The 21,425-nt window shown below is 42.4% G+C and overlaps 1 long non-coding RNA gene across 1 annotated transcript; it reads left to right on the top strand.

Annotated features, from left to right (window-relative positions):
- Positions 1-1,698: 1,698 nt before the first annotated feature.
- On the top strand, positions 1,699-19,986 carry LOC133772172 (uncharacterized). Its single transcript, XR_009867758.1, has 3 exons — positions 1,699-2,185; positions 2,332-2,433; positions 19,401-19,986. It is a non-coding gene; the product is annotated as an uncharacterized LOC133772172 (long non-coding RNA).
- Positions 19,987-21,425: the final 1,439 nt, after the last annotated feature.

The following is a 21,425-nucleotide window of genomic DNA, read 5'->3' as shown; positions in this document are numbered from 1 at the left end:
CACAGATAAGGGAGGACAAATTGTATTTGTCCCTTTGGGACTGGCTTATTTCACTAAGTATGATATTTTCTAGATTCATCCATTTTGTTGAAAATGACCAGATCTCTCTCTCTCTATATTTTTTTTTTTTTACTGCTGTGTAGTATTCTATAGAGTACATATCCCATAATTTCTTTATCCAGTCTTCAGTCGATAGACATGCAGGTTAATTCCATGTCTTAGCTATTGTGAATTGAGCTGTAATAAACTCTTTTATTTGCTGATTTCATTTCCCTTGGGTAAATTCTCAGGAGCAGGATGGCTGGGTCATCTGGTAGTTCTATCTTCAGATTTCTGAGGTATCTCCAAACTGATTTCCATAGTGGTTTTACCAGTTTACATTCCTAATGCTAGTAATTTTTAAAAATAAGTCAGGAGAATGCATTTGACATGGTAGTCAAGTCACTGCCTAGCACACCCAAACCCCCATACTGGAGTGTCTGAGTCTGAGTCCCAGCTCTACATTTGGTTCCAGCTTCCTGCTAGTACACACCCTGGGAGGCAGCATGTGATAACTCAAGTGGTTGGGTCCCTGCGACACACATGAGAGATCCAGGTTAAATTCCTGGCTCCTGGTTTTGGCCTGGCCCAGCCCTAGCTGTTGTAGATAGACTTTTGGAGGCTTAACCAGCAGATAGCCCTAGCTGTTGTAGATAGACTTTTGGAGGCTTAACCAGCAGATGGACAGTCTCTATATCAAATAAATAAAAGTAATTCTTTAAGTAAATCAGATCGTGAGAGTAAATGGAAGTCCTTCTTTATCAAAAATGGAAAATGCATACTATGAAAAACCTATGCATGAATTTCCATTTTTTGGCACCAAATAAATTTATATTTTAATTCCATTTCCGCACTTGTTGAAATAGTTTTGAATTTCTTCTTGTCAATTGAAAATGCTTCTAATAGGCTATTTCATTTGTCTACGAAACACTTATTTTTTTAATATGTATTTAATTAATTTATTTTAAAGGCAGAATTAGAGATATCTTCTATCCACTGGTTCACTTTCCAAATGGCTCCCAATGCCCAGGCTGGCAGAGACCACATCCAGGAACTTCATTTGGTTCTTTGATGTGGGTGGCAGGGGCCAAGCATTTGGGCCATCTTCCCCTGCTTTCCCAGGCACATTAGCTGGGCCTGGATTGGAAGTGGTGCAGCCAGGACTTGAATAGGTGCCCATATGGGATACCAGAGGCTCAACCTGCTAAGCCACAACACCAGCCCCAACGTGTATTTTTCTGAATACAGGAATATATACTAGACACAGTAGGCGCTAGGCAACAAAATAAGATCCAGACACTGGCCTCAGGAAGCCTGCAGTGTAGGCGGATAGAGAGAACAAGGAGCCATGGAGAGGCAGGCAGGGGATGTGAAGGTGGAGGAGGCCCACCAGCCTGAGATTAAGGATCGCTTCTGAAAAGGGGACGCTAACATCTAAACAAGGAGTCGGAGCCAGGTGCTCCAACAAATAGGTGTGTGTGTGTGTAGGGGGGGAGGGAGGAGGGAGGGAAAAGGAGGGGAGGAGGCCCCGGAAGTCTAAGAAAGGGAAACGGAGGCCGATTAGACAGGGGAGGGTTAAAGGAAGAGGCTGGTCAGCCTCTGAGTGACCCCCAAATCCATGGGAAGATTTGCAAGCAGCACCTAACGCTCCTCACAGGGGGAGCTCGCTAGGAGGCCGGCAAGACCGGAAGCAGAGCTGGGCCAGGCTTGGCTGGGGCGGGGTTACCTGACCAGTGGGAGAGAAAAGAAGTGCCTTCCCCTAGCATTATTTTTGAAACAATACCGTTAAATACCTTCCTGGAGCCATAAAAAAAAATGTTACTGGTCTTGGGCGAATGAGAGCTTCCAAACTGCCTGTGTAGACGGCTCATTTACACCTCCCAGGAAGGACCGAAGCAGCTTTCTCTCATTTTTATTCCTAAGGTCATCTGACGATAGCCTAAATAAGTCAACCTAACCGGCGCGCACAGCAAAGAAGCAGCTAGAGCGGCTCAGGCCCCAGAGCCGCGGGAAGGGCGGCCGCCATGTTGGCCCCGGGCGCCTTCCCGCCGCCTTCTCGTCGCGAGGTGAGGCCGCCCGCGGCTCGTCCCCGGCTCGCGCGGCCAGGGATGGAGGCAGGTCGCGGGCACACCTCGGAGAAGGAAAGGTGAGGAACTTCCCCGCCCTCCACACCTCACACCGCCCTCGGCCTTCACCTGGGGCGCGCCTCGGAGGGTGCCGCGGGCGCCCATGGCGGCGGCGAGGGTAACAGGTTGGAATGAAGCGCTCAGCGGCACTTCTCCTGTTCTCCAGCAGGTGGCAACGAGTACGTGACAAATCCCGGGGAACTCCGCTGCCAGAGCCGGAAGGGCACGAAGACGTAGACGTCTACTAAAATGCCTGCTTTTAAAATATGTAAGTTTTGTTTAAACTGGCATGAAGCGGTGGAAAGCCTACAAAAGGTCCTAAAACTTGCACACAATGATGGCATCTTAAAATGTTAACGAAAAAGGAATCCCTAGTTTGATGGCTTTTCATATTAAAAATGATGGCGGTGACCAGTGCCCGCGTCGAGGCAGACCCCCGGAGATAACTCGGGGATGCCAGGACAACGGACCCGCTGTGACCCTCGCCCTTAATGTTTCTCCCAGATTCAGCTTCCCATGGCACAGGTGTCAGGATGGGAGGCAGCGCTTTCTCAACTCCTGGCTGCTGGCGAGTGAACCCAGACGGCTTGGTACCAAGTTGTGTGTGTGGACCCCATGGACAAGGATGTCCAGGTTTGGTCTCGAAGGAGATAGACAAATGAGAGGGAGGGATGTCTTTTTGCTGCAATGCTTCACTGATGACGTGGCCAACGCAGCCCACTGGCCCTAGCATGTCCCCTGTGCCTTCTCATGTAGGCCGTTGGCAGATCTGCTAGGTTGTGAATGTGCCTGAGCCCTATTGCACAACAATGTATGCTTGAGTTGCTTTCCAGGTCCTGAGTATCCCTCCTGCCTTCCATTCTTGCCAGTGTGATCTCTCTGGGGATGGTCAATTTAAGGAATGAGAGAGCACTCCTTAAATTACAAATGGGCAAATAAAACTGTGCTCTGTTTCCCAGTGGAATGTCTTTAAAACACTGAAAAGCATCATTGTTAGGATTTGATATAAGACTTAAGGAGTCTATGATTTTCATGTCTCAGCTCTTATTTATGACAGTATCAGTTCAGTTGACTTGTAAAATTCACTCTGGCATTTTCTGCCCGGTGTCTATGGAAATACAAAGTTTGGTGAAAACCCCTGTTTTCTATAGATTTGATGGAGGTTCTGAAGAAAAGATGTCCTCTGTTGTGACATCTCGAGTCAGCCATGCTTGGAAACAAACAAGCAAGGACTTGTCAGTGATAACCACCACAGTGAAGTGCCATGATTTCACCAGATCCTTGCAATGTGTTTCTGTAAACAAAATATTTTCTCTTTGGCTCACCCAACTAATACTGAAAAATAAGAGGGAACAGCTCTTTAAATTTAAATTATGGAAACCCTTACTGCACCAACAAGCAAAAATGACTCTTCTCTTGAGTGTGATTGAGATACTGTGTTTGCGAGTGACTTTGAGAGCTCAACTTGTTTTTTAGTCATATATGTGACTAAATTCCATAAATTGCTACTAATAATCTTCATAACATGTAAAATCACACAAAGCCTTTACATGCTGTATTTTCCACTTTCTAAAACTCTTCACACAATAAATGTAACTAACTATTCTTCAGAACAAGGAATTAGACTTTCAGGCATAATAATTATGGAAAACCCAAAGTGTTTCCAAAGCTAATCTTGTACTTAAAAAAAAGATCATGTCATATATACACTAAAACAAACCTATGAATTCTAGTAATACCTTTAGTAAGTAAAGTAACAGCGATTTGCATATTTTTAACTTATTGACTTACTATTTGGCTTACAAATAGAATCATACTTTTTTTCTTTTTTTAAAAATAATTATTTATTTATTTATTTATAGGGAGAACCAGAGAGAGAGCACTCTTCCATCCGTTGGTTCACTCCCCAAGTGGCTGCAACCCCCAGGGCTGAGCCAGGCCAAAGCCAGAAGCTGGCAGCCAGGAGCTTCATCTGGGTCTCCCACGTGGGCATCAGGGGCCCAAACACTGGGCCATCCTCTGCTGCTTTTCCTAGGCCATTAGCAGGGAGCTGGATTGGAAGTGGAGCAGCTGGGACATGAACCAGTCCACAAATGGGATGCCAGTATCCTAGACAGGAGCTTTACCTGCTATGCCACAATGCTGACCCAAAGCATACTGTTTTGTAACCTGCTTTTTTCCACTTAACAATGTATCTTGTACATATTTCCATTCTATTCTATTAAAAGAAGTTTGGGGCTGGCATTGTGGCGTAGTAGGTAAAGCTGCCCCCGTCAACATCCTATATGGGTGCTGGTTCAAGTCCCCGCTGCTCCACTTTTGATCCAGCTCCCTGCTAATGTGCCCAAGAAAGCAGCGGAGGATGGCTCAAGTGCTTTGGTGCCTGCACCTACTTGGGAGACCTGGAAGAAGCTCCTGGCTCCTGGCTTCAAATCGACCCAGCTCTGGCCATTGCAGCCATTTAAGGAATGAAACAGCAGTTGGAAGATTCTCCCTCTCTCTCTCTCTCTCTCTCTCTCTCTCTGCATCTGCCTGTGCTTGTAACTCTGATTTTCTTATGAATAAATAAATCTTTTTTTTTCATTATTTAGAGAATACTTTATTAGTTCTGTAATCAAACCCACGTAGATAAGACCTTACATATTTAATACAGTGCATTACCCCTGTACAAATGGAAAAAAAAATTAAGTTTAACGTTTCTAGACCAATATGGCTGTTAATTTCTGTACAATGCCAACTCAACACGGTAAAATAAATCTTTTTTAAAAAAGAAATTTGTAGAGATCCTAATACAGATATATTTATTATCATAACCAATTTTATATTCATGGATATTTGCATTATTTTCAGTCTTTTGTTCTATGAACAATGCTATAAAAAATCCTGTCTGTGTATATTTTTGTGAATGATTGTGTAGGTAAAGTTGGTAAGGCAAATCATCCCCCCAAAAGTCAAACCACTTTACATTGTTGTATAAACACTGTTTTAGGTTTGGACAGTCACTTTCAGTCTTTTGTTGTATAGTAATCCTTTCTTTTAATGAATTCATTTTCAGAATTCTGAATGTAAAACAATAAAAGGACTTGGTTTTCGTGGAAGCCAATACAGGATTAAAGGCCTGCAGTGCGTCTCTTAACTCTTGTGAAAACTCCCCATGGCTTCCTGGAGCGCAATTCAATAGGCAGTTCCTTTCTTTCTAATATAATGTATTCTTAAAATATATTTGACTGGCTTACAACAGAACTAATGTGATTTAATATCTAAAATTATTATAAAGTCCCTAATTACAGCTCAGTTTCAAGTGCAATTTTCAGTTATTTGGTCCCAGCACTTCGTATATGTTTTTTGTGTTGGTTTCTTTTCCTTTACAATGAGCATCTGATTGTGGCTGGGAAGAGAATGATTTACATCTTTGTCTTAATTGCACCAAGTGTGTGAAACCTAAACTTGTGATCACTGATGTCAGCACTTTCATTTCTGCTTCTCTTTGTTTTAATAAGAAAGGGACAAAATGAAAAAAAAAAAAATCCCCTCAAATAAGTGCATAGATAAGCTCATCAACCTAGATAGTGACTGCTAAAATGGAACTGAAACTCTTGGCTGTATCATAGTTCAAATTATTAACTCATGGGGCCAGCATTGTGGTGTAACAGGTAAAGCTGCTGCCTGCAATGCCAGCATCCCACCTGGGTGTTGGTTTGAGTCCCGGCTGCTCCACTTCCAATCCAGCTCCCTGCTAATGTGCCTAGGAAAGCTGCAGAAAATGGCCCAACTTCTTGGGCCTCTGCACCCACGTAGGAGACCTGGAAGAAGCTCCTGTCTCCTGATTTCGATCTGGCCATTACAGCCATTTGGGGAGTAAATCAGTAGATTTACTCTCTTTCTCCCTGTAACTCAGCTTTTCAAATAAATGAATAAATCTTACAAAAAATATTACCTCACAAGCTGCTGCATAAAGTCTGAACTGATTGACATGGAGGCTGGGGTGTGAATGTGTAGCACATAGGACAGGTAGCAGAAGTTTGAAGGCCCACCTATATATCTCTGCCGTCACTGACTCTATTCAGAGGCTGAAATGCCAGTTTTCAGCCTTAATAGTTTCATCAGACATGTACAGGCTGTGATATAGAAGAGTACACCAGATAAGAACATACATATGTCCATTTGGGCTTGGGAGCCATTTGTCCCAGTTATCTTCAAAGACTTGGCACAGGTGTTAGAGCCCTCGCCCCAGACACAAGCTTCTGTGAGATTCCTCTAAATGAAGGCCTCCGTGTCCCCTGATTTTCCTGGAGAATGCCAGTCTCTCTTTTGTCTCTAAACCCTTTCACTTTTATTCTGGCTCATGTCGTACTGAAGGGAAATCATCCAGGGTTTATTTCAGGGTTGCTTTCAGATAGGATAATTAGGTTATTATTTTTAGCCAATCAGGTGTTGTTGTCCCTCTTTTGTATGATGCTTCTCAAAAGCACCCAGAAATCTTGGCTCTTAAAGACAAGGCTGGAACACGTTTGTCTGCTGAAAAGGAGCAGATCTTCAGCTTCAGTTGGATGCTTGTTATGAAGAAAGGAAAAACCCAGTAACAGAAACACAGCAAGTGCCCGTATGTTTTTATACAGTGATCCAACAAATACATGCATTCCTGTGCGGCACAGTGCTAGCTGCTAAGGTACAAAACGAAAAACCATGATCAGTGCCCTGAGTTACAGTCTCACCGGGGCAACTAGGCATATACACCCAAAAAGTTACATGAAGCTTATCAGGCAGTTTGTGAATAAAATGTGAGCTGTGTAACACACATAGTTGCTATAGAAATTCTATCCTTTTGTAGTCTCAGCTCATTAACTCCCTCTTGGTTTCATGTGTCCTTGTTCGCAGCCTGGACTTAATGGTCAGCCACTGTGAATACATCAGTGTCTCAGAAGATTGTCCACTTGATCTTCACATCTACCGTATCAATTGCCAATCTTGGGTGTGCTTCACTGTCTGATTTCTTTCTTTTTTCTAAAAAATTTTAAAATATATTTGAGAGGCAGACAGACAGATCTTCCAAACTCTGGTTCACTCCCCAGACGCCCACAACAGCTGCTGTCTGCTTTCTCAGCTTACTCCCCCAGGGTGTATCCTTTGCTTTACTGATTTCACAGTAGTTCTTCCCGTCCTGTCTACTCCCCCAAAGGCTCCTTCATCTCTGTAGATGACCAGCTCTTCTTCACCGAAGGAATCAAGAACACCTGGCTCGGGGCCAGCGCTGTGGCTCACTTGGTTAATCCTCCATCTACGGCACCGGCATCCCATATGGGTGCCGGTTCTAGTCCCGGTTGCTCCTCTTCCAGTCCAGCTCTCTGCTGTGGCCCAGGAAGGCAGTGGAGGATGGCCCAAGTGCTTGGGTCCCTGCACCCGCATGGGAGATCCAGAATATGCTCCTGGCTTCGGATCGGCACAGCGCCGGCCGTGACGGCCATTTGGGGGTGAACCAATGGAAGGAAGACCTTTCTCTCTGTCTCTCTCACTGTCTATCTGGAAAAAAAAAAAAAAAAAAAAAAAAACAACCACCTGGCTCGATTTCACCACCCATCCCGTCAACCTGAACATTTTCCTGATACAATTCCTGTCCTAAAGCAGCTTCTTGCCTTTTCTAGATGACAGATTCCATGATAACTTCCTCCAGCACTTAACCTAACTATGATTTCCCTTCTCCTTATGGAATCCTCATTCTCCAATCTCCACTGGCTCCTTTATTTTAACTCATAAACATGTTTAACATTCTTCTATTTCAAACTTCTAGCTTTCCTGCAATGTAGCAGGTTAAAACAATGAACATTACTATCTCGCAGTGTCTGTAAGCCAGGAGTACTAGACCAGCTTGGCTGGTGATGATTCTGGTTCTTATCAAGATGTCAACCAGAGTACATTCATAAGGAAAACAATATGGGAATTTCTTAAAATGCTGAAAAAGAAAGTACTATACAGTCAAAGGAAAATAAATCAGCATGTCAAAGAGATATCTACAACATTATTTGCAGTAGCCAAGACATGGAATCAACTTCAGTGTCCCTCAGTGGATTAATGGGTAAAGGAAATGTAGGGGCCAGTGCTGTGGCATAGCAGGCAAAGCCGCCTCCTGCAGTGCTGGCATCCTATATGGGCGCTGGTTCAAGTCCCGGCTGCTCCACTTTTGATCCAGCTCTCTGCTATGGCCTGGGAAAGTAGTAGAAGATGGCCCAGGTCTTTGGGCCCCTGCACCTGCATTGGAGTCCTGGAAGAAGCTCCAGGTTCCTGGCTTCGGATCGGCACAGCTCTGGCTGTTGCGGCTATTTGGGGAGTGAACCAGTGAATGGAAGACCTCTCTCTTTCTCTCTCTTTCTCTCTCTCTCTCTGCTTCTGCCACTCTGTAGCTCTACCTTTCAAATAAGTAAATATTTATTTAAAAAATGAAAATGTGACATATATACACAATAGAGTATCATTCAGCCACAAAAATTAAAGAATGAAATCCTATTATTTGCGGCATCATGGATGTGCCTGAAGGACATTGTGTTAAGTGAAATAAATAAGGCACAAAAAGACAAATTCAGTGCTCACTCCTATGTAGACACTAAAAAAGTTGCTATGATAGAGTAGGATAATGGTCACCAGAGGCTGGGAATGGGAGAGGCGAGAGAGACTTAGAAGAGCTGGTTAATGTTTCAGAAATACAGTCTGAGGGGCTGCCATTGTGATGCAGTGGGTTAGACCACTGCTTGTGATGCCAATATCCCATGTCAGAGGGCCAGTTTAATCCCAGCAAATTTGCTTCTGATCCAGATTCCTGCTGGTGCACCTGGGAGGGCAGCAGAGGATGACTCAAGTGTGTGGGCCCTGCCACCCATGTGGGAGTCAGGATAGGGTTCCTAACTCTTCATTTTGGCCTGGCTGAGCCCTGGATGTAGTGGCCATTTGAAGAATGGACCAGCAGGTGGAGGATCTCCTTCTCTCTCTCTCACTCGCACTCTGCCTTTCAAGCTGATAAATGATTAGATTGTGTGTGTGTGTGCGCGCCTGTGTATGTGTGTATATATATATATATATATACACACACACACACAGGATCAGGAGAATTAAATTATGTTACTCTAGACTTCAGTGAAAATAGCTAACAATATTGTATATTTCAAAATGTTTTCAACACAAAAAATGAGAAATGGAGTGATGGATATGCTTAATCACTCTGCTTTGATCATCGTACATTGTATACATATGTTGAAATATTGCACTGTATCCCATGAATAAATTATATGTCATTTTTATCCATGTGTTGTCATTTCTTTATTTGGAAGGCAGAGAGAAAGAAAGAGAGAGATGGAAATCTTCCATCTGCTGGTTTAGTCCTCAAATGCCTACGACAGCTAGGGCAGGGCCAGGCCACAGCCAGGACCCTGGAACTCCATCCAGGTCTTCCAAGTTCTTGGGTCCCTGCAACGGCATGGGAGACCGGAAGAAGCTCCTGACTCCTGGCTTTGGATCGACTCAGCTCTGTCTGTCGGGGCCGTTTTGGGGAGTGAAGCAGCAGATGGAAGACCTTTCTCTGACTCTCCTTCTCATTGTCTGTAACTCTACCTCTCAAATAAATAAATAAATAAATAAAATCTTTAAAAAAGAATACAAAAGCAAGTTCAGATTCATATCCCCTTACTGAACACTACTGCTACTGAGCATAATACCCAAGTTAGCACACATTCAAGGTCCTGCAAAGCCTAACTCAGCCCACCTTTTTCTCTGAGCTCTCTGCTTCCTTCATCCACCAGTCAGTTGAGCTTCTCACCATGTCTTAAGCTTGCCCTTGACTTTCCTACCTCTGTGTCTTTACTCAGATGGTTGACCTCACCAGGAAGGCTCCCTCCTCACACTCTCATTTTTTCAAAGCCCAGTTCAGATGCCACATCATCTAAGACTCCCTTGATCTCCCTTCCTCCTCTTCACTCCCAGAGCACACTGTCAGTCTTTCTGTAGTCAAGTGTTGTACTGGTAGACGTCTTTGCATTCCTTTCAGCACCTCCAACAATATCTTGCTCAGACTAAGTCCTTAATCTTTTTTGGAATGAACAAATTTACCTAAATCATTAAAATTTAATTTTACTCTCATCAAAAGGCAAATTAAAGTCCTTGTATCTCCAACTCTATTAGATTAATATATTAAGCTAAGGGAAATTGCAGAATGGTCTCTGCTAAAGAAGAATACAGTTCTCTATTATTTCAACAATTTTAATGGAACGATTCAAATTAAATCACGATTATTCTTCAAAAAGGTTTGCTTCTGAGACATGTTTGCATATAGCACTTTTACAATTCCTGGTCAACATGAAATTTCCATGGAAACAGATCACACACACTGGAGAAGAAAAGAATTGAATTGTGTTTGAGATGCATTTTGTCATCTCTGTAGAGCTATTTGTGCTAAATATTTGAGTGTTCAGGGAAGCAATAATTTAAAATCACCTAAGTGAAGACTTAATGCTTTTAAAATTGCAAATGTCTGCTGCTAATTTTAAAGATTTGGATTAGTCTGTAGAGAAAAGATGAAAAGAACTGTGAACATTTCTTGAATCATACTCTTAAATACCAAATAAAATACTTTTTTGCCTCCTTGCTAGTTCAGAAAAGGAAAAGAAATTAAGAGCTCAGCCTGGAAAGGGGAGTGTTGCTGTTTTGGGTCTACAGATAAAATAATTTGTCCTGGATGTCTACATTCATTCTTTCCCCATGAGCTGTCTAACATTTTTTATTCCAAATATGACTAACCAAATAAGGACAGGTTGTTTAAAATACGCATACAAAAACTATAAGGTGAAAATATTTTTCACGCACTAGATAGTACTGTAGGCCTTTATGATATGAGCAATGAATTCTTTTCCTAAGCACCATAAGAACTTAACTCAGGAACTTAAAATCACCAGAAATATTTTATCTTAACAATTATCTTTCTTGGAGCTGGCAGTACTGGCATCCCATGTGGACACCAGTTTGAGTCCCTGCTGCTCCACTTCCGATCCAGCTCTCTACTATGGCCTGGGAAAGCGGTGGAAGATGGCTCAAGTCCTTGGGCCCTTGCACCTGCGTGGGAAACCCAGAAGAAGCTCCTGGCTCCTGGCTTTGGATCGGCCCAGCTCTGGACGTTGCAGCCAATTGGGGAATGAACAAGCGGATAGAAAACCTCTCTCTCTCTCTCTCTCTCTCTCTCTCTCTCTCTTTCTCTGCCTCTACTAATCTCTCTGTATAACTCTGACTTTCAAGTAAGTAAATAAATCTTTAAAAAATTATCTTTCTTTATCCTGTCTTTGGAATATTAATGTATTTTTTAAACATTTTTTTATTTGAAAATCAAAATTACACAGAGAGAAGGAGAGGCAGAGAGAGAGAGAGAGACAGAGAGAAAGAGAGAGAGAGAGAGAGGTCTTCCATCCACTGGTTCACCCCCCAGTTGGCCTCAATGGCCAGAGCTGGGACAATCTGAAGCTAGTAGCCAGGAGCTTCTTCCAGGTCTCTCACATGGGTGAGGGGCCCAAGGACTTGAGCCATCTTCTACTGCTTTCCCAGGACATAGCAGAGAGCTGGATTGTAAGTTGGAGCAGCTGGAAGTTGAACCAGCGCCCATATGGGATGCCAGCACTACAGGTGGCGGCTTTGCCTGCTATGCCACAGCACTGGCCCCTATTAATGTATTTTTGTAAATCAAAATTCTTAGACATATGTTCAAATAACTCAAAATGTTTAAGAGCCAACTTTAGGTTCTCACTCATTATCAACTGTTGGCTTTTATTTTTACATTTCAGTAAATATAATCAGAATGAATTTAACAAGAAAAAAAGGAAAAGAATTGCAAAAGCTGTACATTCCTTTCAATATAAATGTGCACAAAGGCTATTAAAATCCAGAAGTTGTATCTCAGGGCAGCTTTTTGGCACAGCAGTTAAGCCACCACTTGAAACACCTGCATCTGGTATCAGAATGCCTGGCTTCAAATCCTGCCTCTGTTCTCCATTCCAGTTTCCTATTAATGAGCATGCTGTCAAGTAGCAGATGATGGCTCAAGTAGCTGGGTACCTGCTATCCACACGGGAGACCTAGGTTGATTTCCCAGCCCCTGGCTTCTGCCTGGCCCAGCCCCAGCTGTTACAGCCATTTGGGGAGTGAATCAGTAGATAGAAATACTCTATTTGCTTCTGTTTCTCTTTCTCGCCCCCTTTCATATAAGTAAAATAAGTATTTATTTATTTATTTTTTAACTTTTATTTAATGAATATAAATTTCCAAAGTACAGCTTATGGATTACAATGGCTTCCCCCCACCCCCATTAATTTCCCTCCCACCCGCAACCCTCCCCTTTCCTGCTCCCTCTCCCCTTCCATTCACATCATGATTCATTTTCAATTCTCTTTATATACAGAAGATCAGTTTAGTATATATTAACTAAAGATTTCAACAGTTTGCACCCACATAGCAACACAAAGTGAAAAATACTGTTGGAGTACTAGTTATAGCATTAAATAACAATGTACAGCACATTAATGACAGAGATCCTGCATGATATCTTTTAAAAATTGATTAATTTTCTATGCAATTTCCAATTTAAAACCAATTTTTTTTTCATTTTCAATTATCTATATATACAGAAGATCGATTCAGTATATACTAAGTAAGGATTTCATCAGTTTGCACCCACACAGAAACACAAAGTGTAAAAATACTGTTTCAGCGCTAGTCATAGCATTACTTCACATTGGACAACACATTAAGGACAGATCCCACATGAGACGTAAGTACACAGTGACTCCTGATGTTGATTTAACAATTTGACACTCTTGTTTATGGCATCAGTAACCTCCCTAGGCTCTAGTCATGAGTTGCCAAGGCTATGGAAGCCTTTAGGGTTCGCCAATAAATAAATATTTAAAAAGAAGTTATCCCACTTATATTACTTTTTTCACAATTGTAACAACTGATGGCTCTTAACAGTAACAAAATAATGTTACTATGGCTTGGATTTGTCCCCCAAAAATTCATGTGTTGGAAACCTAATCCCCAAAGTCAGATGTTGATAGTATTTGAAGATGGGCCATTTGTTTTTTTGGTTTTGTTTTGTTTTAAGATTTATTTATGTATTTGAAAGGCAGAGTTACAGAAAGGCAGAGGCCGAGAGAGAGAGAGAGAGAGAGAGAGAGAGAGAGAGAGAGGTCTTCCATCCACTGGTTCACTCCCTAGATGGCTGCAACAGCTGGAGCTGTTCCAATCTGAAGCCAGGAGCCAAGAGCTTCTTTCCAGTCTCCCAAACGGGTGCAGGGCCCCAAGGAGCTGGGTCATCTTCTACTGCTCTCCCAGACCATGGCAGAGAGCTGGATCGGAATTGGAGCATCTGAAACTCGAACCAGTGCCTATATGGGATGCCGGCGCTACAGGCGGCAGCTTTACCCACTATACCACAGCACAGGCCCCAGAGGGTGGACCATTTGAAAGGTGATTAGGGTTAGATAGAGCTTGAGGACGGGATCCCATGATGGCATTAATAGCTAAATAAGAAGGGAGACCTGTGCATGCAGGCTTGCTCTCTCTCCATGTGAAGCCTCCTCTCATGTCACAATGAAACAGAGAGACCTTTACCAGATACTGACTCCTAATATTGAATGTCTTGCTCTCCAGAAATCGACAATACAAATCTCTGTGCTTTGAGACCAGCAAGTGGTTACAGACACCACTTAGAACACCCACATCCCCTATTGGGGTGCAGGTTTGAGTCCTGAGCTACTACTTCAGTTCTAATCCAGCTTCATGCACCAGGAGGCAGCAGATGGCTCAAGTATTTGGGAATACTAGATTGATTTCCAGGCTTCTGGCTTAGGCCTGGCCCAGCCCTGGGTGTTTCAGGCATTTGGGGAGTGAACCAACAGATGGAAGATCTTTTCTTATACTCCTCTCTCTTTCTGTCTGACTTTCAAATCAAATGAAAACAAATGAATAAATAAAAATTTTTTGAAGGAATAAGAAAATCTAAAAAAAAAAAATGTGTTCTCTGTAATATTCTGTTGTAGAAATAGACAATGACTAACATGGGTGGGTGTTGTGGCATAGCAGGTTCAACCTTGGCTTGAGATGCCTGCATTCCATATTAAAGGTTTGAGTCCCAGTCACTCCACACACTTTTTAAATATTTTATTTATTAATTTGAGAGGTAGAGTTAACAGACAGAGGGAGAGACAGAGAGAAAGGTCTTCCATCTTCTGGTTCACTCCCCAAATGGCCGCAACAGCCAGAGCTGGGCCAATCCAAAGCCAGGTGCTAGGAGCTTCTTCCCAGTCTCCCACAAGGGGGCAGAGGCCCAAACACTTGGGCCATCTTTCACTATTTTTCCCAGGCCATGGCAAGGAGCTGGATCGGAAGAGAATCAGCCATGACATGATTTGATTTGATTGATTTTATTTGATTTTTGAGTATTGAACTTGTGTCCTGCACAAAAATTTAGTTGTAGATTTTTCTTTTTGACAGATTCCTTTAGGTTTTCTTTGTACGTAATTATATCATCTGCAAATAGGGAAAGGCCTTTTTCTTCCTTTCCAATCTGTATGACTAATTTCTTTTCCAACCTCCATTGTCTAGGATTGTGAGTACGATGTTGAATAGGCCCGGTGAGAATAAACATCCTTGCCTTGTTCCTAACCTTAGGGGGAGAGCATTTAGTCTTTCTGCATTAAATGTGGAGTTTGCTATAGGTGTTTAGAAGATGCCTTTCAGCACTTTGAAGAAAATCTCTTCCACTCCTAGTTTGCTGAGAGGTTATTTTTAAATTATGGATTGGCATATAATTGTAAATTTTTTCTTTATCAACGAACAAAACTATGTGGTTTGCCTTCTGTAGACTGTTAAGATGCTAGATTGCATTGATTTGCAAATATTGAACCAGTCTTGCATTCCCCAAACAAACCCTTTTTGGTCATGATGTCTTATTTTTAAAAATATATTACTTTAAAAATATATATAACATATTTTTGCTAATTTTTGTTGAAGATCAATGTTTATGAGGGACATTAATCCGCAGCTTTCTTTACTTGGAATGCCTTTTATTCTAGCATCAGGGTAATGATGTTCTCAAAAATATGGAGGCTCTTGCTTCCTTTTCATCACTGTTCATCCTTTTGATTTTTTAAAAAAGATTTATTTATTTATTTGAAAGTTAGAGTTACACAGAGAGAAGAGAGTCAGAGAGAGAGAGAGTCTTCCATCCGAAGGTTCACTCCCCAGTTGGCAACAACAGCCAGAGCTGTGCTGATCCGAAGCCAGGAGCCAGCAGCTTCTTCCAGGTCTCCCACGTGGGTGCAGGGGTCCAAAGACTTGGGCCATCTTCTACTGCTTTCCCAGTCCATTAGCAGAGAGCTGGATTGGAAGTGGAGCAGCCGAATCTCGAACCGGCACCCATATGGGATGCTGGTGCTTCAGGCCAGGGCGTTAACCTGATGTGCCATAGCACCGGCCCCTATCCTTTTGATTTTATCTTGGGTGAGTTTTAGTAGTGTGTGATTTGCAAGAAATGGCTTCATCCCATCTGACTTGTTGAGTTTATATGTGTAGACTTTTTCATATTGCTCTCTTCTTATCCTTTTCGTGTCTGCAGAGTATGTGATAGAGTCTCAAGAGAGATTCTCCTTTTCATTCTGAATGTTGGTAACTTGTATAATCTAACTTTTATTGCTTTGTCAGTCTTGCTGTTTATCAATTTTATTGATTGCTTCAAAGAATCAACTTTAGATTTATTAATTTGCCCTATTGTTTTTCTGTTTTCTTTTTTTAACTTTTATTTAATAAATATAAATTTCCAAAGTAAACTTTTGGATTATAGCGGCTTTTCCCCCCCATGACCTCCCTCCCACCTGCAACCATCCCATCTCCCACTCCCTCCCCATCCCATTCTTCATCAAGATTCATTTTCAATTATCTTTATTTGTTTTTCTTTTTTTAAAGATTTATTTATTTGGAGGCAGAGTTACAGAGAGGGCGAGAGACAGAGAGGTCTTCCATCCACTGGTTCACTTCCCAAATGGCTATAATGGCTAGAGCTGGGCTGATTCGGAGCCAGGAGCCAGGAGCTTCTTCTGGGACTCCCATGTGGGTGCAGGGACCCAAGCATTTGGGCCATCCTCCACTGCCTTCCCAGGTGCATTAGCAGGGAGCTGGATCAGAAGTGGAGCAGCTGGGAATCGAATCAGCGCCCACATGGGATGCCAGAATCACAAGTGTTGGCTGAACCCATTATGCCACAGCACAGGCCCCAGAAGTTATTTTTTAGTGTGTATTTATTTTTATTTATTTGAAAGGTAGAGTGATGGGTGAGAGAGGGGGAGATAAGTAGAGAGAGAGAGAAAGAGTGATTCCTCTATCTGCTGGTTCAGTCTCCAACTTCCCACAACAGCCAGGCTGGACCAGGTAGAAGCCAAGAGCCTGGAACTCCAGCCAGGTCTCTGAAATGTGTGGCACGGACTCAGATACTTGAGACCCATCTGCTCCTTCTCAGGATGTGTTATCTGAAAGCTGTGTCTGAAGCAGAATAGTCTGAACTAGGCACTCTGATACGGGATGCAGGCATCCCAAACAGTGGCTTAATTTGGTGTGCCCAATTCCTGTCCTTAGAGATGCATTGTTTTATTTCTTTTCTTTTAAGATTTATTTTACTTATTTGAAAGGCAGAGCTCCAGAGGGAGAGAGAGAGAGAGAGAGAGAGAGAGAGAGAGGTCTTTCATCTGCTGTCTCACTCCCCAAATGGCTAGATCAGCCAGGGCTGGGCTAGGCCGAAGCCAGGAGCCTTGGGATTCCATCCAGTTATCCCACGTGGGTGGCAGGGGTCCAAGTTCATGGACCATTCTCTGTGGGTTTCCCAGGCACATTAGCAGGGAGCTGGATCAGAAGTGGAGCAGATGGGGCTTGAACCAGTACTCATACTGGATGCTGGTGTCATAGACAACAGCTTAACTCGCTGTGCCATGATGCTGGCCTCCTGTTTTATTTTGAAGTGTTTGGAGATTTTTTGTTATTTTTCTGTTATTGATTTCTAATTTAATTCCACTATGGTCAGCATATATATTTTGTATTATTTTCCTTTCTTTAACTTTATTGTCATATGACTCAGTATGTAGTCTATCTTAGCAAGTTTTCCCTGTGCTTTTGGAAATAATATATTATGCTGTTGTTGGACGGAGTATTCTATTAGTGTCAATTAGATCTAGGTGATGATGTTGAGTTCTTCGTGTGTGTGTGTGTGTGTGTTCTATGTCCTTGTTAATTTTCTCTTTACTGATTTATCTATTACCAAGAGTCTCCAATCATAATGGTGGATTTGTCTTTCACTTCTTATGTGTTTTGTTTCATGTACCTGGAAACTCTGTTCTTAGGTATATAAAACATTGAAATTCTTGTGTTCTCTTAATGAGCTGACTCCTTAGTTGTTAGGAACTGACCTTTATTCCCCACTGTCTTCACTATGAAATATATCTTGCCAATGTAACCATTCCAGTTTTATTTTTGAGAGAGAGAGAGAGAGAGAATCTTCCACCTGATGGTTCACACCCCAAATGTCCACAGTATCTGGGGCTGGGCCAGGCCAAAGCCAAGAGCTTAGAACTCATTCCAGGTCTCCCACATGGATGGCAGCAACCCAAGAATCTGGCTGTCTTCAGGGCATGGATTAGCAAGAAGCTGGACATTTTTAATATTGTGCTATGACACCACAAAGAATATTGATATTCTTGTTTTAGCAGGCAGTCTGATAGGGATAAGACTGTAGTGTCCAACTAGATTTATGTTCTGATTTCCATGTCAGAAGCTTTGCAGCATTATCCAGGTCTGTCCCACATGTTTGCCATACAGTGGCCTGTCAAGCTCCTGGGCAGGAACCTTGTTCAGTTCTTAAAGAACCAAGTTCAGTTCTCAGAGCCAACAGTAAGGTGTTGAAGGTCTCATCCACACATGCACAGCTGGGGAATTAGTCTAGAAATCCTGAACAATTTTTGCTTTCTGGAGCTCCCCCCTCTACTCCATCTCCTTTTTTTTCCAGTTATCTGAGGCCTCCTTTCATAGTTCTCTGATGAGAAATTTGGGTCTCTATACCCCACTTTGCTGTTCACTTCCTGTGACTGTGCCCATGTCTTGTGCCAAGCACTGGGAGGGCAGAAATAAAAATTCAAAAGGGGTTTACCCTTCGACCTACTTTCAGAGTTTTGAGATACTGCTATTGTGGTGCAGCAGATTAACCACTGTTTGTGATTCCCAGTTCTCACCTACCTTGTTTCCAATCTAGCATCCTGCTAATGTACCTGGGAATAATTGGGCCCCTGCCACCAATGTGAGAGACACAGTTGGAGTTCCTGTCTCCTGGCTTCAGCCTGGACATTGCTACCATTTGAAGATGGAAGCTTTCTGTCTCTCTGTTTGTATGTTGCTCTTTCAAATCAATCAATCAATAAATCTTAAAAAAAATTTGGGTGAGCACAGCTTCTCTGATCAGAAAGAAAAATTACCTTTTCTCAAAAATTTTAGTCACTTGCTGGCACCTTATATCATTACTGTCAATTTCACTTCTGCTGTTACAGGATTACTTGGGGTTTGGGTCTTAGAGCATGGAGAAAAGGAAGCAACCAAAGCACATAGGATTCCCCCATTCTCTGTATATTAGGAAACTCCTCTCTCACTCCTCAAGCCAGAACTACAAGTCTTCTCTCGAACTCTTTCTGACACAAGATCTGGCTTTAGGGTTTTGGGCTGCATTGAGTGCAGGATAGCAAAATCAGAGGGACAAATAGTAAGCCCTCTGCAGAGTCGGTGGTCCTTCAGATTGATGGCCTCTTTCCCAACATCTCTGCTTCCATTTACTCTGCAGAATCTTTTTTGTTTTAATTTTAATTAGTTTTTATGTATTTGAAAAGCAGAAAAACATGTTGTCTTCCATCCTCCAGTTAACTCCCTAAATACCTACAACAGCCAGGGCTGGGCCAGGCCAAAACTGGGAGCCAGGAGCTCAGTCTGGGTCTCCCACACAGGTGGCAGGAACTCAAGCACTTGATCCATCCCCTCCTGGCTCCCTAGGTGTGCACCAGCAGGCACTTCAATTGGGAGCAGACTGGAACTTGAACCCAGGCACTTCCAAATGTCTTAATAATTGCATCAAAGGCCTGCCCCTGAAGAATCTTCAAATAACCTGTCCATACTTTCTTTCAGGTCTGTGCCTGTGTTCGGTGGGACAGCAGGATGAGATGTCCTTGTTTCACCTTACTTGGAATCTGGAATGTCCTGAAGTCGTGACATTATGAGAAGATAACTTGATTGTACTTGTAGTTTCCTAATATTTCAAACCAGAATAACTATGAATAATTTTAAAATCTATTTCCAGACCCATGTGTGTTAACATCATAATTTGAACTCTTGAATCCATAATTGCTTCTATTAATAATTGGAGGATTTTAGACTCCAACATTCAATATATTATAAGAAAAACAGATTCATGCTGATCTTTCCATTATGTGTTTTTCTAGTTTCAGTGTAACACATTGCTAAGACTCAACTTATCCCATCAAAAGTGTTTCGTAAAAATCCACATAATTCAAAATTTGCAGTGGGTTTTGTTTATGATTCATAAATCACGTGGTAGAGTGTGACTTAAAAGGAAGCACACAGGGAAATGTATATAAGGCTTAGTGTTAGTCAGGATTTGGTTAAGATAAGAATGACCAAAAAAAGAAAATCCCAAAATAACAGTAGCTTACATAATATATGTGTTTTTCCCTCATATAAAGCAAGAAGTAAAAAGTTCAGGGTTGATATGGTGCTAATTTTTTGTGTCAGGAACCCAAGTTCCTTCTTTCTTAATGCTCTGCCATGTATGACCTTGATTCCCTCATAATTAGTTCATGATCCAAAATGGTTACGAGTGGTTCAGCCATCACAAGGAAAGGTAAAGAAGGCACACAGTTCTTTTCTTACTGGGAGCTGCAGGCAGCACGTCTGCCTACATCTTTTCGGCACACCTGGCCACAGACAGGTTGGGAAAGGTATTGGTGCTGAGCAGTTATCTCCATCTACACATTGAAAGTTCTGCTACTGGTGGAAGAGGGAGAACAGCTATTGAAAGTCAATTAGTATTCCCTGTCACAGGATTGTATCCTTAAAAAATCTTAATGTTATAATAGAAACTAAATTCAAAATTCAAATGAGCATAAAGAAGAAGATAGATTGGCTTATTCAACTAGAAAGACCATCAGTAAACAGAGTGCTGTAGCTTGAACACAGTTGGCATCCCCCATAGTTCATGTTGAGCCTTAATTCCTCCAAGTGGCAAGGCCAGGAGGTGAGGCCATTGGGAGGTGATTAGGAAGGTCATGGGGACCTTGCTCTCAAGAAGGGATTAGATCTCATGGGCGTGACTTGGATCTCTTGGGACCCATGAGCGTGAGCTGTTATAAAGGAAGTTTGCCCCTGTGTTTAGGTGCTCCCTTCTGCATGCGCCAGGTCGCCTCTCTTGCACGTACTCCCACTTTGTGATGGCATCCAGCTGCCAGATCATGGACTGCCTGTGGAACTGTGAGCCGAATAACTCTGTTTTCTGTGTGACTTTCCCAGCCTCCAGCACCTTGTTATAGTAACGTAAAACAGACTAAGACAGGGAGCTTTCACGTTAGATTCAGGGGGTTTTTGATACTATGATGGATTAAATTTCTTTGCATTTTTCTGGCAGCCAACTGCTGAGCTACAACTTCATTGTAAGGCTAGCTTCTTTCTTTATGGCAAGATGTCTTCATACATTGCAAGCATCACATTCTTACATCTCTACTCTGAAAGAAAGGATTGTCTTATGGTAGCTATGGTAACCATCACAGATTTCCCATGACTGTCTTGGACTTAGCACTCAAGTTACTCAGGTTCAGGGAAACCCCTCTGTTTTAGGCAAACCAAGATGAGTGGACATCCACCTGGTAGCTCTCTCAAGATTCAGGACCTTCTTTTTGAGAGTCCCTTAGGTAACCTCTTATACCTCATTGGCTGAAATTGGGACTTATTACCCTCTAGTCAGGGGAATATCAGGCACCAATTTGCTTGGACTTGGCAATTATTGTCACAAGAGGGTAGAATTCTATGATTAAGCAAACCAGAACGTATCTCTAGAAATAAGTAGAATTCAGTCTTTCCTACCCCATAAATATATGGCTGCTAAATAGTTGCTGAAACACACAACGTCCACAACAAGAT

This window comes from Lepus europaeus, chromosome 13 (assembly GCF_033115175.1).
Source record: "Lepus europaeus isolate LE1 chromosome 13, mLepTim1.pri, whole genome shotgun sequence".
NCBI classification, from domain to species: Eukaryota; Metazoa; Chordata; class Mammalia; order Lagomorpha; family Leporidae; genus Lepus; species Lepus europaeus.
Note: the sequence above shows the minus strand (reverse complement) of the source record. Positions and strands in the feature narration are given on the sequence as shown.